At 37.6% G+C, this 22,318-nt stretch overlaps 1 long non-coding RNA gene across 14 annotated transcripts in view; it reads right to left on the reverse strand.

The window, feature by feature from the left end:
• The window catches only part of LOC106018641 (uncharacterized), a 245,013-nt gene that overhangs the window by 128,795 nt on the left and 93,900 nt on the right, over positions 1-22,318 (reverse strand). For all 14 annotated transcript variants that reach the window (XR_011811244.1, XR_011811246.1, XR_011811247.1 and 11 more), the window contains one exon: positions 14,836-14,980. This is a non-coding gene — a long non-coding RNA (uncharacterized lncRNA). The remainder of the gene's footprint in view (positions 1-14,835; positions 14,981-22,318) is intronic.

Genomic DNA, 22,318 nt, shown 5'->3' on the forward strand with positions numbered 1-22,318 from the left:
TAATGCTTCACAGCTAAATGTTATTTGGGGCAGTGGAACTCAGGGAGGAACGCAGAAAGCAAATAGTGGGAAATTTCTATATAGGCTTTTGTAAGTGTCACAAAACCATAAAGGTTTGAACTGCTGCTTAAAGCCATTATTTTTGGAGCAGGGTGGTAGCACAGAAGGAAGTTGGGATTTGTCCCATTCAGTAGTTCTAAAACTAGCCCATGTTGTCTCCTACTTTGAAACAGACACATATCAGTAAGAGACTGCTTCCATCCATGTATTTTACTGCTATTTTGCCTTTGTGTTTGTTTTTTTTTTTTTCATCCTGTCTGGCATTTCCACCAGTACCCATTGCATTACATTTTCGATGGTATCCTGCCTACCACATTATTTCTTTTGTAGCACAAGGGTGCAAAAAAGAGGAATTTCATGAAGTTCTGATGGTCTCTTTCAGTTCTGCAAAAGTCAGAAAGATTTCATCAGCTGGCATTTTTCAGTATTCCCATCCCAAGCAGCAGCTGCTTTCCCCCCTCTGCTGGCATCTTGCCAGAAGAACAAAGCCGCCTAGTTAACAGAACTGTCAATAATCCATAGGCTTCAACCTGATAAAGTCATCAGGGAGGCTATTATTAAATTGGGTCCTAAGAATAGTGATAGATAATTGTGATTGCTTTACCAGGTAAATGAAGAGGAAATCTCTGAAATAATTTATGTCAAATTTGCGGAACTCTGAGCATCGACTGAGGCCTCCAACATCAAATTCTATCAGCCTTAAAGACTCAAGACTGCACCATGTGGAGCAAAAATTTTCCATGCTGGCATTCTCCATTGGGGTTGCTAATCTCTGTGTCATGGTTAATGTGCAGATTAGATGAGAATACTCTCTTTTTCTAGCTCTTTTAATGCCACAGTTCTGCCTCAGTAATGTACTAATTCTGGCCAACTTCTTTGGAAAGCACCTTTTTGGTAAAACCCTGGTGAGAGACAAAGAGGACACATCAACAAAACAGGTCAAGCAATTGCTTTCAGACTGACTAGAAATCTTCTCAATACATCTAAGAGTCCAGCATGGTGAGGCATGCACCATTACACTTTATCAGAGAAACAGACAGCTAAAATTTTCAGCACCTGAAGCTTTCAAATAAATACCTACATATTTTGCTGGCACAAATCGCTAGGAAGTACATCAGAGTAAGCCTAAATGTGTAGTTGGATACTGCATGCTGGAAGTTTCTGGATGCCGGATGCTGCAGACACAATTTCTTGCTCTTCCAGAAAGACAAGAAAGTCCCTCCAAAACCTTCTGTGATCTTTTCTCTACAAACATCTCCATCTTATCCACACAGCCTCCATTTTTCTCTTTCCTAGTCTTCTAAGTCAGATAAACTTTCTCCATCATTGCTTTTGTTCCCTTCATCCTCCACTTCTTTTAATACCAATTCTTACTTAGGACTAAATGACTTTTCCTGGCTCTGGTAGTACTCAGCTGCTGTAAGAAAGAACATTTCTTTCACCTGCTTCTACTTCAGCCTACTCATCCATGAAACAAAGTACACGACTTGCCCACCAGTCACAGTCTCCAATGCAATTTGTTCACACTACTTATATTGGTATTTAGGGAGGATGGGATATAATAAACTACAACTTCCTCACTGCAAACTAAAGATCTCATTTTCCTGGCATCTAGCAACCCTGCGGTATCTTTGTTGACAACCTGCCAAGATCTTTGCAGGTTCTCAGCAAATCTGTTAGTCTCTGCTGGGGCCAGCTGCTGTCTACAACCCTCACATATTCCAAGCTTCGTTCAATTTGACACACCCCTCAACGTATTACGTGCTTCTGACCTCAGGGGAAATCAGATGGAAAGACACTTCTGCTGACCATAGCAGAAACCTTACCTCATGAGCCCTGAAATTCAATTTGTATAGTACCACAATGGGTGAGAAGAGATGGGGTCAGAAGAAGGAAGGGATTTTCATCCAAGCCTTCTCAAAGATTCAGGCTTGGCATCGTGTCCAGAGACATTTATCCACCCTCCCAAAGAAACAGATGAAATCGCAGAAGCTGATAAGATTTGAACAGTTACCAACCTTCAAAAAACACTTCAGATTTGTCAGCAATCTAGTTCTGATCCATCACAGACTGCAACGTGTTCACATGATTCAGCATTGTTTTGTGAGATGTTAAATATTATACACATCAAGAGTTTGAATTTTGTTGTGTTGCTTTTGTTTGGTTGTGGGTTTTTTGTGTGTTTTTGTTTTTTAAAACTGTGGAAAAGTCAAAATAGTTTTTTTTCATTGGCCAGCTAGGCTGCTTTATCTGTCACGAAGACATACACATAGCATGAAAGTGCACTAAAACTCCAGTTAGACTGACAAAGAGGTGACCATGAGGCTGCATAGTATTCAAAGTATGCTACAAACATACCTACTGATTCAGGCTCTGGCATTGAAAGAAGGAACCAAAAAAAAAAACACCACAAAACACACTCAAACCCCAGATCACTCAAGCACATATAGCAGATTTCATTTGTGAGAATGCAAGTTGTATGAAACAATACTTCCACAACTAGGTGAAAACTGAGCAGGACTTCAAGGGTCAGTATGGTGGATTTACACACTTAACAGGGCAGCATCTAAGTTCTTTATTGGAACTAGCCCAAAAGACAACACCCTGCAGAAATCAAATGTAAGAACAGGAATTTTGTGACCACTTACAAGCTCAAAAGAAAGAAAATTATTCCCAACAGGCTACGTTCTTTTTCCCTTAGTAGTAGTAGGGGAAAAAGACAACCACCATTCAGATGCAGAGGAAGAGGAACAGACACCCAACACATTGAAATCAGGTGCACACACTCTCTAGCCATCACCAATGATACTCAGATACTCCAAACTTGCTATGGTGACACAGGCACAAATTTGTGGGAAATAGGTGTGTAGTTGGTGCTTGTATCCAGCTTTAAGATGGCCTATTTGTGGCCTTTAAGGTGGCACTTGGCTTCAAGGTATCACTTGCCTACTCTTTTAAACTAAGCTAATTTGAGTAAAAAACCATACACTGGAAGTTTTCCATTCCTTGGTTTCCAGGCCCAGATCAGAGCCCTGCATGCCATCCTTTCTAGCAACCAGGTTTTGGCAGCTCTACCTTACCCTCTGGTTATTGTTGTATTGTAAGCATATGAAAAATGAAAGAAGCCATAAGGATAGCAGCTGAAGGAAAGCAGAGAGGGCTGGGTTAGTGCCTGGGGGGGATATGAAGGTGTTTGTTGTGAGATGGTCTTTGGATGTTCTGGTTTAATGGCTCTGTGTGTGTGGGTGCTACATGATGGTGAGGTTGCTATTACAACTGCTTATTTATAGAAAAGAAACCACACGCTCCTGCCTAACTTGTCAGCACTTCAAGCTGCATACAGGCAAGGTCTTCCAGCTTAGGTTTAATTCAGTTTTATTTTAAATTTTAAGCAAACATTCAGAATAGTAATAACGCTTCACCACAATCTTTTGGCATCACACATCACTCTTAGACTTTTTCCTCCATGTTCTCTCATGCCCTTTTCTCTCCAAAACCCAGCCTAGGTATGAAGAGTAGTTATCCTCTAGTTTATTGCACAAACAGACAATTACCACATGGGAATCACAAAAGCTATTTTTAGATAACCTCTCTCTGGATCTTCGACCTTATGTATTTAACACCTTTTTTCTTAAAGCAGTATATTTAGTGATACAAAATACATTATTAGTGATGCTATCAGTAATATCGTATAACCTTAATGCATAGCATAACGAACTACGCATCAATACCTGGTTAGCATCAGCTCTTGAGCCATGCCATCTAAGTGCACCCTGTAGGTCCTATGACATCATGTGTGCTAAATACTAACTGAACTCCAAACCTCTGCTCAGATGTCTGAGCAGCCCCATGACACACTATAGGGGTACCAAAGGGCATGCTCAGTCAACCCACAAACCTTTACTAACATGATTTCCCCTTCAACACATATTAGTTCCAGCTAGATAACACTTGTCTCATGAGAAAAATGGACAAGGCGAGGCAACTAAAAGGAAAAGACTGTACATTTCTTTAATGCTGCCACATTGATATCAACAGCAGATGCAGAAGAATTTTTCACCTGAAAAGTCAGGGGCACAATGGTAGTATTACTTCTGCAAAGGAACGCACATTGTCACCAGGAAAGTGTTACAGCTGTAATAGTGTACCTTGCATTACGCATTCCACTTGATTATATTTTATAATCATCTAAAAAATAGATTGTTTCTTCATAATAATCCATTCCTAAATGAAAGAGCTCTAAAGACCTCTCTAAGGCAAAATAAATATACCCAAAGCGTAACACGTTCATGCATGTTTTCACCGAGTTCTGAAGTTCTGCATCTTGAAGCATCAGGATGGAAGCTCTTAAAGGAATGCTGTTGAACAGGTCTAACAATTGTCTAAAATAAATTTTACAGTACAGAGAGAGTTAATACAGAAGACTGATCCTTCCACTTCTTGACTAGATAAATACTAAGCCCAGTAACATCACTGAAGTCTAGCCATATCAGCGTTCACATATCTATTTAATAGGATATGCATATGCATTTTTACTCAAAATTTATTTCCATTACTTTGGGATAATACCTTAAAAAATCAATAGGCTGTAAATACTGCTCTACAGCTAGAGGATAATTCAGATTTTCATAGTTCAGGAAGCCTTCATATGCAGGAGCTCTTAATTTTTCTGAGCAGTTCTGCAGCTCAATCACATGTACATCAGTTACCACCCTGAAAGATGCACTACAGGTACACACACCAGCAGAAGGGATGCGACTATTCAGATTGTCTCGTTTGTTGGATTGATGATTTGATCCCTAGCTACTCTTTTCCAATTTGTCTTTTACAATGCTCCCACTTCTCTACTGGCCAGATACAACTGAGAGGTGCTTAGATATCTATAGGCACTACATCTATAAAACATTTTATTAAGGGAGTCAAATTAGTAACAGACTGGGAAATAGAATAATATTCCATACAAGAGACTCCCAGCTCATGTGAACATATTACATGCTGGCTGTTGCTTATTGCCAAGGAAAATTATTTTTTAGAGTTTAGCCAAGAGAAAAATTTTTGTTTAGTCCAGGAAAAGAATATCTGATATTAACTGTATATATGAAGACCCGTCTTCTGGGAAAGCATCAACAATAGCAACATTTTCTCCATGTCTCTAGTATGCATTTCTATCAAATATTTAAGCACATGTATTTTGTTACTTTACTCATTGGGTGAAGTCCTGGACTCATTTTTGTCCATGAGATATGACAGTTTCTGTTGAACCATAATTTCTCTGTTTGATTTAGTGGTGTTCATGTATGAAATTTACTCAATATGCCCAGATATACCTTGGATCAGGTTTTAGAAGAACAGTCTATATAAATATCCTTGTGTATCCAGATACTCTTGGGTCTGATCCAATCAGAATGAAAATGCTCAAGTTTCAGATCAATTGTTCCAAAGATTTTTAAGCATATTAGGAGGATGTCAGTCACACTAATGTAAGTCACACTGCAGTGCAAAAGAAATTGTTCAAAAAAGTCATGCTCTTTCTCAATCACTAAGTATTATAAAGCAATCTAGCATAACAAATCCAGAAAATACCAAAACCCATAACTATACAAAGTGAAATTTAGTGTTGATAAGGTGTTTTAATTAGAATTTAAAGCTCATTTTGCAGTTACTCAAACATTTTCATCTTTAGCCATCAAGTATTGAAAATAAGAGATTTGCTGCATACATTAGTTAATAGGACAAACAATGAAATTACAAATGTAGATATGAGGGAGAATCCCTTACTCAATGAAAAAAAATCAAGCCTAGAAAAAAAAAACTACAGAGTGGAACTGACTGGAAAGCTTTCAGCAAAATAGGCACTTCTCTGCCCTGCCCTATTCTTCTGCTTCCCCCTCAACAAATTAGAACACTGGAGGCAAAATTTCTCAGAGGAAAAGATTATTTGGGAAAAAATTGTTCAATTTGAAATGAAACAAATAATTATAACCTTTTTCCACTGAATATACTTAAAGGGAAATAGTAGGTACTGTTATTTGTTATAATAGATTAAAGTAAAAATGAAATGTTTTCACCAAGTTTCTTGAACTACTTGAAGTCTATTTCTTTAGGGTGAGTATGAAAGGAGGAGTAAGATCTTTAGTTCAGACAGCTTAAGATACTGTGTTTTACTCCAATTTAGTAAAAGAGTCATTTTAGAGCTCTTAGCCTTTAAATTATATATATATATTTTTTATTGTATTTCCAGTGAATAAATTAAGACAACTTTAAAGTGTTGAGTAAGTTAATTCAGATTAAACTCAAACCAAAGCCAAATCAAACTTTGTTTTGTTTTTCTTCCTTTTTTCTTTTCCACTTCTTACTTCCAAGTTTTCAAAGGGCTCAAATGAAAACAACAAGAAAAAAAAATCTTAAGTGGGTTTGAACTCACTCAACCCTAGATAATACAAGAAACCATACATGTATATGCCTACTCCTTCCAAACTTCCTTCCTGTGATCAAGAAATTGTCAGAGAAGTTCAGGTCAATTTCAAACCATTACTTGAACTGAAATAAAAATAAATGATAATAATGAAACAGGATGCTATGAGGTAGAATTTAATTACAGTGTCCATCCTCTTAAATGCACATAATTTACGAATGATATAGACATTTATTTGTACATTTCAGAATCATGTGCAAGGTGAAATCATATTGAAATATTGTTTCATAAAAATAGCATGAACAGTCCAGGTAAGTGAAAAGGCAAAATTTTCCTTACTTTAACATTTTGTTTTGAATCTTAATATAAGATTTGTGGTAGAATCCAAGTTTCACACTGTCAGAAACAAGAAATCAAAGCAATAACTGAAGAGCCTGCTGTGACTTGGAATGAGACTAGCATAGGAAATCTCATCCAGGGAAATATGATAGTTTGGTCTTGTAAAAACCAGTTGGAGAAGCCCATGTGACAAAGGTGAGAACGTGCATGACATGAAAGAAAGTTTCTTCACCTTCCTTTTTGCTCTTTCCTCCCAACTGTACAAATAAGTAGTAATTTAATAGGAAAATTATTTTCACTCTTCCCTATTTTGTTCCAAAAAATATCAAAAGCATTTTTCCCAACTGTTTCCTACTCCTTAGTTTGCTCCATACACCCTTCTTGCTTCCTGGTATGAAAAAGGATTGGAAATGAGAAAAGGAAAAGTGACTGGACATAGGAAAGACTTTCTTCCTTGATGGATAGCTGATAGCTTTCAGTTTAAAAGGCTGCATAAATAGAAGGAAAAATTATTTCACAAAATACTATCAAGCAGGAAGGGAATCTTGCAAAAAATAAAAAGCATTTTGGATTGGTGTTTCAAAACAGTATACTTTCTACAAAAATATTCCATAAACAAAACATCAGCTTTTGCACTGGCTGCAAAAGTTGGTTGATTTTGGCACTTCACTGTCCCTGGGAAGTGCTAGTCATATGCACAGTCAGTCCCTGCACCTGCCTCCCACCACAATTCCCAGCTGCTGCAGTGAACAGAACAAGAGAATTCCCAAATTCAGCCACTCAATGACCCTGTTCTTGACATTCAAGGATAAAACGTATTCACCTTTTATGAGCTGGCACAAAGCCTGTGCACTATTAAAGTCTCACTTCAGTCTGTTAGGATTTTTTAAAGGAGTCTTCTGGATCTTTCCTTAGATGCAACTTCTCTCTCCGCCAGAGTTCCTGTACCAAGTAGCTGTACAGACTAATAGGAAGATTTCATTTGGTTTGATTACATCAGAACATTACTGACCACTCTATGATCATTCCAGCTGTACAACTGTTAAATATGGTAACAAAACACTGAAAACACCTTGGTCAGCATACCTTTGGGGCTTTGAGCACTGGCATGCATCTTTCCAATTTTTTTCCTTTTTGCATCTTTAAATGTCAGAGAGGGATTTTTTTCAAAGTGGCAAAATCAGGGCACCAGCTTGTTAAATAAACAATCAGCCCCAGCCCCCAAGGCATTCCAGAAAAAGGAGATTTCTCAGACTTATATCTTTTGCAAGTTAAGGTTTATTTAGGTTTTGAATCCCTTAAGGCTAGCATACAGCATGTACAGCAGAAGCCAGTAAGAGAAATATTTTACTCCTATTGCTTACTGAAAAAGAACAAGGCTTTTGAAACAGATCAAAATGCCACATTCATTATTAGACAAGCAACGCTAATGTTGTTTAAACTTTCTTCTTTATTTAACTTGAGTTGCATTCATTTGTATCTATTTTTAAAAGGTAGCTTAACTTCCATATAAACAAGATATTTGGAGAGCAATGGCTTTTAAGGCTCACACTAACAGAAACATCCAAATGAAAGGGAATTTTTACACCACCACCCTTTTTTTTTCATTTAAGAATGCACAGGTGTTGCTCAAAAATAGCCCAAGCAGTATAGCTAAATGTAACCGTGCTGGGAGAGAAAAAAATCAGTCACACATACTGGAAGTTTTACTTGATCATTCATACCTAGATACATGCAAATATATAAACAATTGATTATTTTTTTCATATGAATACCCGGCCTTTCAGGAGGATGCAAAGCAACCTAATACCAGAAACCTTTCCCTGTTTCAGATTTGGTTTAAAAAAAATGACTCAATGGAATGGCTGGCTGAAGTTCACAAAGCTTGAAAACAGCTCTAGACCTGTTTTTAAGAATTCATAGCTTTTCCTTGCCATTAGAGATGAATCTGAAGTTGCCTAAAGTTGGAGGGTATTCAGAGCCAGGATGGAGAGATAAGAGAGGCAAAGATAAGCTACAGTTCTAGAAATTAGCATTACTAAGTTGAAAAGCACCTAGATCCTGCTTGCATGTAATAGCTCCTCTCTAAATAAATGGAAGATTAGGACAGATTAGTGAAATACCAGTCTATTTGAAATGCACAAGTGAGGTGATTTGGATTAATGCATTCTTTGACTATTCAGGTAAAATTCACTGGGGAAAAAATAAAGTCCCATTGTGACCTCCAGCAGAATAGCTGCATCTCTTACCACGTTTATTGGAAGTTAACAGTGACCACCGCAAACAGGTGAGAAAGTTTACTATCCCATGATCAGGAAAGCAATACTTTTTCCATTTTGCCATGAATAAAGCAAGTTGGTGCTTGTGCAAATTTGGTGTTACAAAAAAGAAGCGCAGAAAACAAATGCTTCTTGTGTAGAAACTCAAGAAAGGAAAGAAAACTCATATCTATTTCATTTAATTTCCTTACTGAGGAACACCAAGCTTTTCCAGAAGTCTCCCCAGTTTCTCTCGCAATCACGGACTAACTCTAGACTGCATTACCTTGTGAAAAACAGAAAGAAGCTTTTTATAAAGTTCACCACAATTTGTTACTGCTCAGCAGGAACCTAATCTGGACTTCTTGCAGTGCTGCAACCCAATTTAATTTCTCTGTCAGACTGCCTGATGGATGTGTCCATAGAGTTTTCAAAAGGGAGATAAAATTCTTTACTACTTAAAGCAGAAAGTACTTTTCATTTCATTTGCTATCCAGGGGTTCAGACATCACCTACTCAGCAGGACTTCACTAATTCAGTTCTCTATTTCTTGAGCAATGTGTGTAAGTTTTATTCATTTAAGATGAAAACAGAAATAAAATGTATGAACAAAAACCTTGCGTTGGTGAGGCTCTGATTCACAGGCACTCTGGAAATTGCAGCCTGTACTGTTCAGTGTTTTATCCCTTCATTTTAACTCCCAGTAATACTGACCCGAACACTAGCCAAAGAGATAGTATTTAGCCAGGCTGCATGATGGCTCTGCATGCGACATGAGCCAAAAGGCGATGGGGAATTGACGCGTGCCATTTGCACAGTGGAGGGAGAACTTCATGGCCCTCAGCTATAAGCAAACCAGAAACCCTGCAGAAGACAATATAACCCTCAGGGAGAGTAGAAATAGCACCATCTTCTTTCAAAGGAAGTAAACAGTAAACCTGTGAGCCAAATCTCATGGATTAATGAGTGCTTGTTCTAGAAGATTCCCTGAAAAAGCACACATACACTTCAAGTGTTCCAAATACACACCCCTATGTAAGGGTGCTATAAATACTTTGGCTTTCATTGCTGTCATTATTAAACTTGGAAAAGTGCAGCCACACCTATAGGCGAATCGGAAATCCCCTCTGAAAATATATTAAAGCATTTTGATAACAATAGGGTTATGATTATTCTTCCATCCGTGTCAATAACTGTTTTCATAAGGTTGGATACAAGTAACAACATACTGTGAAATGACATTGTGCTATTTTTTTTAACTGAGCATTTCCAATTTGCATCATAAGTCAACCTTTTAAAGTTATAAAACAAACTTTAGAATTGAACTTCTGAAAATTTGATAAATTCATTATCAAAATTTACTTGATCTATCAAATTTTCTGAAAATTCAATAGATCAAGTAAATTTTGATAGTGAATTTCAGTGATGCCTTCAGCACCATTCCTCTTCAGTAACAGAATCTGACAGAGCTAGAGGACAAAATAATCTAGATACACACATTTTATATGTGAAGTATCATATATTGATTTTTATCCACCACTAATTCCAAGGCACCCTGAGAAGAGGTGTAGTATTCTCCACAGAAGGGCAAGAAATCAAAACAGTATCAATGTTGCGTAAGAGTTCTTTTAGGGTAGTTGAAGTTCTAGAATACTTTTAGAGACCAGAGAAAGCAACTGCATTCACCAAATAGAAAAATAAACAGCCAGGGATGCTGAAATAAGAGCGACTTTACCATCAATACATTGCTTAGTAAGAAGTTCCTAAGTAGTTACAAAGAGGACCCAAATGCAGGGATAACGTGAGCAAAACCAGCTTCCTGACAGGAGAGTTCAGCACCACCTGCACATGCTATGAAATTTTGTTTGGGAGGGCAGAAAGAGAAGTTGTTGTAATCACACCCAGAAAGTCATTAAACACATTATCCTAGCATTAATCCACTACTATCCCAGCACTACAGATCAAAAAGAGTAATGACAAAACATCAACTGAACAAGCGTAATTATTTATCAAAGCACATTACTAAAAGGTATATTGCTTTCAGGATCATCTGGCCACAACTATAAAGCAGAAGGTCAGATTGCAAATAATATAAAGGCATTTTCCTTCAGCATTCTTACATTTTTTTATTATTTTTTTTTTACTTCTTGAAGATTACCCAGCCCTTTAACTATTTTCTCTGAAGCCCTTCAAGCACTATGACAGGATGTGAGATCCACATACATTTTAGTTTTCTTTATCAAGTTATCTGCAGTACAAGTCCTCTAATAAAAGTACACATTCTGTCTGATGTGAGCTTACCTCAACATAGGAAATAAAAGGATATTAGTAAAGACTGCCCACTGTATGTAAAAAAAAAGTCATATATGCCATTTAAAGCTAGCTGAGCTTCTGTTAGACTAGATGGGTGCCCATAAAGTTGTGTTTTGCTACAAGGAAAAGAAATGTGGAGGGAAAAAAGACACCCGCATGGAGGGAGCTAGTGGAAAGATATCACATCACATGAGAAACACCAGGTCTTACACACTGAAACAGTGAACAACTGACACCACATGATGTCTGTAGACACTATCTTCCCCCTGCCAGCTTGACACATTGATTACAAGTATGTCCCATGCCTAAATGCTCTATCAACCTTTTCTCAGTTTAAAAAAAAAAAAAGACATGACAATTTTTAAGACAACTTCTGAAGTGGATTGCTTCATGAAATTAACCCTTTTCCCGAAGACTCAGATATTCACTTAATGCTAGAGCAAAGGAGATGAAGCCTTCAGTAGGAATTTAAAATCAAGGATAAAGTCACCTGTCAATGTTCTGCTCCTTTCCTGTTCCCCTAATCCAGCACCAGTCTAACAGCAATACCAAAAGTGAATGCACATCAAAGCCAGGGGACTTCTGTTGTTTTCTTTTTTATCTGTGTGGGTGCAAAACAAAAGTAAGCTTGCCTTTGTCAGATTTGAATCTAGACTTCTAAATCTCAGAAATATAACCCATGGCTTTAAGCATTATTTTACTTAAAGTAGTACTCCTAATGGGTCAGTGAAAAGAATCCAGATGGCTCCACATACTGTCACATCAGATGATGCTATTCCACAGTTTCATATCAACTAAAATATCTTTGTGAAAAGCATAAAGTAGGCAATGGCTAATTCAAATAAATAAATCTATCAAACTTATTTCAAAAAACAAGGAATTGCCTTCCTGGAATTGGAACTTTTTCAGAAGCTGAAGTTATAGGTACTGTATATAGAAGTCACCATTACATGATTAAAGTCCAAAAAGTCACATTTACATAGAAACACTCTAATTGAAAAATTAACATATTTACTTGGAGATCCTCTGAAAACACATGCCTAATGTGGAAAAGATCTTGAAAACTGTGGAATAAAAACCAGAGTATCTGCCACAATGTCAGATCTTTCCACAAGTTGAGCTCTTGCTGTAAAAGCAAGTAGTATGCAGTCTTTACAGTGATATCTTAGCACCTCCAACAGTATATCTGGATGTATAAGGTGTTCCTCTTAGCTGTCAAAAAGAGTTCAAGACCCTTCAATATTTGCTTTTCATGAAGATATTACAAATATAGAATCCAGCCTATTAACAGCTGGATAACCTTCCAAACTTATCTTAGGAGACAGAAATGACACCAAAAAGATGGTTAGGTCATTAGATTCATTGCTTTAGGGATGATGTTGCAAAATTGGAAAGACCTTAAATCAATGCAAGCAGCTCAATAAAGTTTGACCAGCAATCAAGACTGAAATAACTATGAAAAGACTGTAGTTGCAGAAAACAAGACAGCACCAATCAAGGTATTAAAAGTGAAAGTTTCTTTTTTCCTCAATACCCAGGAGTAAAACATATTTAAAACTAAAGGCAAAAAGACACTGTGATAGCAATTTCTCAGTTCTCTAGAGTAAACTTAATTAGGTACGCATAACTTATTTCTGCCCATAACACCCATCATTCCCCCAACCCAGCACTGTGTATTGTTTTTATTTTTGTGATTTCTACAATACTTTGTTCTCCACGCCTAATGAAGGTACCCTCTCCAGTAATCCAGTCTTGCTGTTTCTCATCCTCTCAATCTTTCTCTAAACCGTACATCTCCAAGCACATCACCTCAGTGTCAGCAGAAATTGCACTTCGCTAATTCCCATCTTTATTACAGCTCTGTCTCAGTCCTGAATTAGTTTAGCTTTCCTCATTTAGGTAGATGGGACTTGTTACAGTACAGGACGTGTGTCCTGCATGATGCAGGACTATGGGAGCAGCTCTTCATTCAAAGATGGTATTTCAGTACAAACTTGCATTTCACTTCTAGGTAGAGTGACCCATAAAATATAATTTAACTAAAAAGAAATCTTACTCATTAGAATACATATAATATGAAGTAAGTGCCCACACACAGAACTGCATAAAGTGAAGGGATGAATTAAAACCCATTTAATTACTTTAGTTCACTAAAATATTGACAAATGCTCACTTTAGAACCCTACTGCATACATTTACAATGTTATAAACACAGACCTTGCCACCAAAAACATTATAAAAAGCCTGTAACTTTCTCAAAATTTAATTAATTTTTGCTATCAATTTTCATAACCATCTGAAAAGTTGCATTCAATAAGAGATAAAGCAAAGTACGTTATTTTTTTTTACACTTATTTCAGAAGCTAAGAATTTTAACCAATTATCATAATGTACTTAGAGCTTAGGTGCAGTAACTCTATATTTAAGAAAAATATACTAATTCAGTAATAGGAGCATACAAAGTCAGGTTTCTGAAAATAATGAACATACATTAATTCAAAACCATCAATATGAACGCAATACTTCTAATCTTTTTCACATTGCAAGGCCAATTTAGAAAATGTAGCAGGATTATACTTTTTGTGGCTGGTTATTCCACAGTTAACACCAAATCCATATTTTGCTTTTGCAATGCCAAGAGTTAGCATAAGAAAAAGCTAGGTTACAAATTACTCTAACAGCAGGGTTTTACAATAGACAAACATGGGAGTCATTTATAATGCATTTTCTGCTATTAAAAAACAAATAAACATTTACAGTCTGTGCTAATTAACTTTACTGCTGAATTAGTAGTATTCCTGACTGTTCTTAAATAGAAGAAATATTGCAAGGATGGCAGTAAAGTCAAACACTGCAGTGCAGAAAGTATGAATGCCTTTTAAAACCTCTCTTGTCCAAAAGCTCTGTATCCTCTGGAGGACTTCTTAAGACCCACTTATCTGTGCTCAGCATCAAAGTCCTCCACAATGTATGAACGTGTGACAGAAGTTTATAAGAAGGACATTATGTCAGAAAAAAAGTGACCACAGTTTGAGCACAGCAGCTTAGTAGCCCTGCCTCACCAACATACAGCATTCGTTCTCCAGAGTTAGCAAGTTTTGTCCTGGTGCAAGGCTAAGTGAATGTTGCTAAATAAAGGGCACGTTCTAACAGCTCATTTCTCCATGAAAATTGAAACTCAGCTTGGACAGGACTACAGTCTTCATGAGTTTTTATAAAATGAGTTTTTATAAATACTCAATGAGTTTTTATAAAACTCATGAAGTATTTATATGCTGTTACCAATAAACATCTCTCTAGTGGTTTTGTTTGTTTTATATTGTGGGTTTTTTTTTTAAACACCTTATCTTGCTGCTATACTGCTCCATGGCAAGTGGGGAGTACAGAATGTATCCAATTAGTTTTCATGGAAAAAAATAAATAAATAACTAACAAATGTTTTAGTTCTACCTTAACTGAAGTCAATGGTACTTTGGGATCAAGCCTGTGTGAAAGCTGAAAAGCATGTGACAGCAGAATCTCTAAGAACCATCAGACAGATCCTTCCCCTCGTCTTGCTAGAATCTGGGCTGTGCTCAGCATATAGAAAAAGTACCTGTCAAAAGGAAGAGAAAAACATATTGGTTACTGAATTTAGTCTAATAATATTTTCTAGATTGTAGTCTCTACCTCTTGACAGAAGTGCCAGTTCATTTAAAACAATTATTTACCTCTTAACTGTATCATAATTGGAATTGTTATTAAATGCCTCATTAAATGACTTCCCCACTAAATAGACATAAGTCTGGCCAAAGAGTTAATTTAAAATACGAAACAGTTTACAATATAGCCATGTAGTCATGACTGGTAACTTTATCTGGCAGGAATCCATCACCAAGATCTCTGCACCCTGTTTTATATTTGTTTTTATTTTTATTTTTTAAAGACATCCAGTCAATGTCCTCTCACACCTCCATATTTTTGTTGTGATACAAGTCAGAATTAGATGCTAATGCAGACAAACAAACAGCACTGCTAAATGCCATACCATAAAAGCACTCCAGGACAGCAGTCCGTGCATTTTCTTTACTCAAAAATTAATACAACAGTTCCTCTCCTTTAAAAGTTCTCAAATTTATTTTTTCAACTACATTTTTTTCCAAAATGTGTGCCACAAAATTTTTTTCTCTAAAAAAAAAGAAAAACATTTTTCTGGGTGGATAATTATGGAAGTACCATTTCACGAGTACTGAAGACAGCAAGAGACCTTTTGTCACAGCTTCAGAGCTTTGGAGTCAACCTCTTGCTTGCCTCTTTTCTGCTCAAGTTCTTTTGTGCTTCAGAGCAAAAGATGTTGTATTAAGCTCCTGTTCCCTTTAGATCCAATATGATGTTTCCAGGCAGAAAACCTCAAGTTTTGAGAGCTTAAGTGGGGCTTCAGGCTTTTCACCAGCCTTAAACACATGGATCAAGTGCTTCAGAACTGCAGCTGTAGTCATATTGCATCTATCCTTGCAAGTGTTAACAGAGAAGTGTGCTTCTAACCAGAGATGTTGCTATCACCAACAAAAACACATTGCATTAAATACATACAAATGTGAGTCCATGTCAGCATATTTGTATAGAACCATTTCCAAATGTTATATATTGAGCATTTTTAGTCATTTGACTGCAACATACACTGCCTGAAGACACCTCCAATTAAAGAAGGGCAGATGACTGACACTGTTAGGTTGTACAGTGGAATACCAGGAGAAAATGAAACAGGGTGTGTTACTATGGTCCTTATTTCTGAGCTTGGTATGGTTTTAAATTAACGCAACTAAAATCAGCATTTGCTGCATGTCCTGGTTTTGGCTAGGATAGAGTTAGAGTTAATTTTCCTCCTAGTAGCTGATATGGTGCTGTGCTTTGGATTTAGGATGAGAGTAATATTGATAATATGCTGATGTTTTAATGGTTGCATAACGGTGCTTACACTAAGACAAAGACTTTTCAGCTTCTCATGCTGCCCCACCAGTGAGGAGGCTGGGGATGCACAAGGAGCTGAGAGGGGAACAGAACCAGGACAGCTGACCCAGTCTGGCCAAAGGGATATTCCATATCCTATGGCAACACGCTGAACAATTAATATGGGGTGGCTGGGTGGGATGGGCATCAGTCAGTGGGTGGTAAGCAACTGCAGTGTATGTCACTTGTTTCATACACATTGTTATTATTATTACTATCATCATTATTCTTTCTTTTCTAGCCTATTCATGTCCCGGTGCCTAGAAGACTGGTATACTGGAACACCCCATGGCCCATGTGTTAACATGAAGTTAGAGTTCCTTGTAGCGGTCAGGTCAGGGTTGCAGTTCTACACTTGTAGATCCTGACTTTGCTTCAAGGAAGCTAATCAACCTTTTAACTATGGTTAAACCAGAGGCAGATGGGTGACCATGCAAGTGACAGAGATATTCAAAATGCCCACAGTAAGCTAGCACAGATTGTTCTTTCTAGGAGATGGTAATCAATGCAAATCTATGCATTAGTTATGAGGTGTTTTAATTCCAATAATAAACATTCTGTGATTGATGAATTTTTCACAGCTGTTGTCTATATAGCTGTTTAATTAGAGCATGCTGGCAGAGGCTGTTAATTCTTCATCAAGTTGCCGACTCCAGTGCATTCCTCTTTCTGCAAGGGAGGATGACAGTTGCCAGAACGATTTGGGCGGCTGGTCAGGGGACCTGACATTTGGCATAAGATCAGCGTGTTAGATGACAAGCCAAATTCCATCAGCTTCCTAAAAATACTAGCAGAGTGATAAACAGAAAGTGCTTTAATTGCTGGTGCTACTGTCTTTGCTTTTCTGTTACTGATGGGCACTGGATCCAACTACACAGAATGCCTACTCCATGATACTATTATTCCCAGAGAAGGGAAGAGCCAGCCAACCCTAATCTACCAGGAAGGAAACAAGATCAGCTGCCCTGGGGGTGGGAGGCTGCCCAAGGTTCTGGCATTTAAGTATTCAACCTTCTAAATCCACATATTCATCCATCCAAATCTCCCTCACTAGAATATTCCAGGAGGGAAAGGGAATCCCTATCTTAGGTAAGTATCATGTGATACGTGCTCAGCTGGGGGTCTTAGACATGGAGATCCCCAAACAGATACAAAACAGGGGCAGCCAACACTATTCTCACATTGAGGCATCTAAGACCGGACTCAAAGAATTACATCCAGAGGCCAGGAGGATGATTTTAGTTCACCTTTGTGCCTGCATCAAAAGCCCCAACAGAAATGTCAGTTGTGGATATAGCTCCTGTGCCACAGGTTTCTCTCCATTTAAAGCTGGGACTTGCAAACTTATTCTACATATGCCACCACATAATTTTTAGATGCAGTCAAGTTCATCCATGTTCACACTGGTCACATACAGATGGATCAACTGGACATCTAGAACACTGACCTTAAGTAGAAGACACCTTTTATGTTCAGAGCAGATAGCTGAAAAGTTTCCTGTCATTAACCTTTGTTTTGCTTTATAGGTGTTGATACAGACTCTAAGCTCTTTACAATAAAAAGATGTTTGGATTTGAGTCACAAGACTGGGTCCCTGAAACCAGTCAAAATTCTTGCAACACAAAGTAAATTGGATCTGCAATTTCATTGAAAATGCAGGGAAAAGTTACGTTTCCAGTAGTATGACCTTTGATACCAAAGGGCATGTTCACATTCATCCTTTCATAATTAATCATGTTCAAAAGTTTGAAAAATTGAACTGCATCTGTTTAATACTGAACCATTTCTAGCTTTTAAATGAAGTGTTTAAATATCAATTCACTTCTACATCGTTTTTAATCTCAATTAGAACTGCAAAAAGCATCTAAACTTTTTCCACTTAAATTTGTCACAGATGCTTTCAACAGGAAAATTGATGTTGCTCATTGAGTCATGCCAACATACAGAGAAATACCTCTTCTAAAGAAGACTAGTTTGGCACAAGAGATAAGTGTTAACATCTGAACTATTGAAAATATTTGAAACACCACCAGTTCAGTAAAAACAACTCTGAGAAGTAAATGCACATACAAAAATTAAACAGTTAAAGCAAACCTTCATAAGATAGTAGCAGACTGATGTAATTTGGTCTCAGCCTCCAGAAGACACTCTGCATCCCTCACCAGCCTGATGTTCCAGTATGGAAATTCTACAAAAGCCAGCCTGCTGCATTGAATATTTTTTTCCCTCCTCCATCATCATTTTCCTGATCAGACAATAATCTGCTACTTCCAGAGGCAAGAATCCCTATTCTACTCAGCTGCTAAAGCCTTCCACTCCCCAGCCAAATTGAAGTTACCCTGTACCTTTCTTCACACAAAACGCTACTGCCTCATGAACAGATAAATGCTGTGTAAATGGTCATCAAGATGGGCTTTAGATGCCTGCCTGTTGTCCCTCTCTCCCTCCAGACCTGAATCTATAATTAAGACAAAACCTTGCTTTTCATTTTCATTACTTTGAAAAAGTTACAGCAGGTCTTTTAGTTTAGATACTCAGTAACCCAAAAGCAGCTAAAACAACTTTGCTCATTACCTTTCCATTTTTTGATTTGTTTTTAACAGTGTAGAAGACTAAGTTCATGTGATATGAAAAATAACAAAACACCAAAATTCCTGGCAAAACCTGTAAGAATTCATAGTGCCAAGTCTTACATTATAGCATTCAGCAGCTCTGCAGGTTGCTTTGCTTACAGCAATTCAAAATTTGCAAGCAGCAGCATGGAGTTCAACTTATCATTTGTCAATGCCTTCCTGAAAGGCAAGGGATGAGTTCACAGACTTTAGAGTGGGTTTCTGCAACTGAAGCCTCTGGTAAATGCTTTACCATGCTTCTTACCAGAAAGTTGAAAACAAAGAAGCTTGAGAAAGATGACAGTTTTATGATTGCAAGTCTTCCCCTAGTTTTAGTAAGATTCTTCAAAGTCATTTAGCATTTCATACCTGTACTTGACTTACACCTATACATGAAATCAAAAAGCCTGACCAGTTCTCAACACCTACTCCAGGACAATGTGTTTGCATACTTCATGCTCTTATTTTCTGAATGGCTGAGGGGAGTGAAAGAGAAATGGGAGAGAAAAGCCATCTTTGTTGCTTGTTGTAAAAAGAGGAGGAAAAAAAAAGAAAAAACAGAAAAGCAAAATTAAGGGGATCATTTATTTGCTAGTAACTGACCCATCACACTCAAAGTTTCCTTGGTCACCAGGTATCTGTTACAATATAAACTGTAACAAGGGAAACCAGTAAGGGCACTGCTGTACATACCTCACAGTTTTTCCATTAAAATCTCAGACTACTTGGAGCTCATTCGCGTGATTACCACATTGTCCTACATACCATTTAATATGCACCACGGCCTTCATATCACAGTTGTGCGGCATTCCTCTGCATTCTTATGTAAGCCAGATTACATGCATTGCCTGGTTTTCTAAAGAGTTCGGCAGCAAACCATATTTAAATTGACTCTTTATATACAAGAAATCACCACTTAAATTCAAACGATCACAACACTTCATACTATCTCTGCCGTTTTTCACCTCCTCCATGCAGACTGTAGGAAAACTCCCACAACAAGGTGGGCTGTGGTCATTAAGCAGAAGACTTGGAAATACTAGCCTCCCATCTTCCCACTTGACTTCCAGATCTACATACTCGTCACCAATTCTCTTTGCCAGAAAGAGAAGCTTTTTATCCGTTTATCTAATTTTATTAAAATGTTTAAGCTTTCCTGGTAAACTTTGCTGTAAGCAGCTCTCTTGATAGTGCTAGCTCTCAAACAAGCAGCAGCCCATTCCCAGAGGTGCAAGTTGCCAGCGGGTGTCACCAGCCCCAGGAGAGCTTGGGACCAGCACCTGGCTGCACCTTTCTTCCCCTGCTGGTCATCGCCCCTCACCTTCCTCAAGCTGGAGCTGGGAGCAGCAGCAGGATCTGCTTTCTCCAGGATAGGATTTCTCACACCACTTAGGGCCCTTTTGTCACCCTGCTCCATAGCATCAGCCAGAATCATGTTACTTGCTACATACTGTTCAAAAAGTATTTCAATCCTCATATCCTTGAAACACATTTATTTTATATTTTCGCTAATCATTAGCTGAAGCTAATGCTGATGAAAAGCAGGAGGAAAAAAAGTCTGAGTATGCTATGTAATGTTACAGACTGGTTAAGTGTTATTAGTTTCATTCATGGACGAGGAGTGGAATAATATGTACATGGAGAAGACACCTACTGGTACATTTCTTCTTAATATGTTCATCAAGATAAAGAGCATAGCGGTGTCATTTCTAGTGCAATCAGTCCCTCTGTCTTCAGTCATTGACACATTAATTTTCTACTCAAAGTATAAAATTATGATGTTACATAAAATACACAAAATCCCAGGAAAAAAAGACGTTCTTGCACATTTCCCATAACACATCAGGACAGGAGGCAACTTATTTTTTGTTCTTTAAAGTCATACTGTAGCCATCAGAAAGTAGAGCTGAAGCCAGGAGCATTGACCTGGACTTTTTTCCTCATTTCTGCCAGAACTATCCAGCTTTTCATCCTCTCCCAGTATAATTCAGTGCATTTGCTAGGCAGGCTCAGATGACAAAGCATTCATCCATTTCTGAGTCTGGGAAGCCATTTTTTTTTAGAGGAAACCCTAAGGGACTACCAGTACAGCTGTTCCCTGAAGAAGTACCCTTCTGTTTTAGGTTTCCTTCCATCTTTCAGAGTCTGAAAGGAAAGATCCAATAATCATCTCAAATTCTCAATTCCCACAGGAGGGTAAACCAACCTCTGAAGCAAATTTGTTAAGAATCCAAGTTAAGAACCAGCGAATCCAGAAACACTAATAACTTCTGTGAGAAAAACAATTTGGCTCAAGAATAACTTTAGAAGAAGTAAAACAACAACAAAAAATTTAGAAAAGCAAAAACCTTCACTAAAGCAATTATTGTTTGCAAATATCAGACAGCCAAAATTCAAGGCAAAACCAGAAGTGTTGATGAGTTGATCCATTGCAATTAGTGAACAAAATGTTATGTGGAATCACAATACATACTTTTAATTACTGGAGACTGGCTAAGCTTTCATACTGGACAGAGAAGCTGAGAGAAATTCTTTCCAGCTGCACTCATGGAAGACTCCATAGACTTTAAGTAGCTTACACACGCACAGCGCAGCACTTACTCCACAGCAGGCCAAGAGCCTACTCCAGCTGGTATCATATTATGCAACACTCCCTCCTCTATCATAATACTTCAGTGCTCTGACAAGCAATGCTTAAAAACACAAAATCAGTCTGGCTTTAGCTGCCTTCTTTTCACTTCTCCAAGTTTAAAATCGCCCTTTCTTCCCATGGAAATAGACCACATTGCCTAAAGTCACTGAAACAAAGACATCACCAATAAATTAGTGTAAAGTCATACAACAGTGAATAGATTGCCAGCATCTGAATCTTGAGTAATTCCTTTTGATTCTATGGTGCGGCACTACAACAGTGCAAGTGAAAATAATTTTTTCTTCCAGAATCCTTGGTTAACCAGAAGGGGCCCAATTCCATTATTCTTTATATTTGGAGTGACTCAGTACCAGTATTTCAGAAGCTTTTTATGCACAGGAAGTGTTCTTTATGTAGACTTTTTTCTTTAAAGAAGAAAAGTCATAATAGTGATTTAATTGATTTTCAAATTCATGGCCTCTAACTTTACCTAAAATTGCTCAACATACAGGAGCCACTGAATTGTCTTAGTGGAACACTGAAGCATTCAACTGAAAATACAATGACCATAGCATCTAACCACATTGTAGCGAAAAAAAAAAAAAAAAAAAAAGATAGGGGAAAAACAAAGGGAGAGGATACAAGAGTAAAAACCAAAGAAAAAAAAACAAACAGCTACTTCTCATAATGCACTGTTGTA

The sequence above is a fragment of the Anas platyrhynchos genome, chromosome 9, assembly GCF_047663525.1.
Source record: "Anas platyrhynchos isolate ZD024472 breed Pekin duck chromosome 9, IASCAAS_PekinDuck_T2T, whole genome shotgun sequence".
NCBI lineage: Eukaryota > Metazoa > Chordata > Aves > Anseriformes > Anatidae > Anas > Anas platyrhynchos.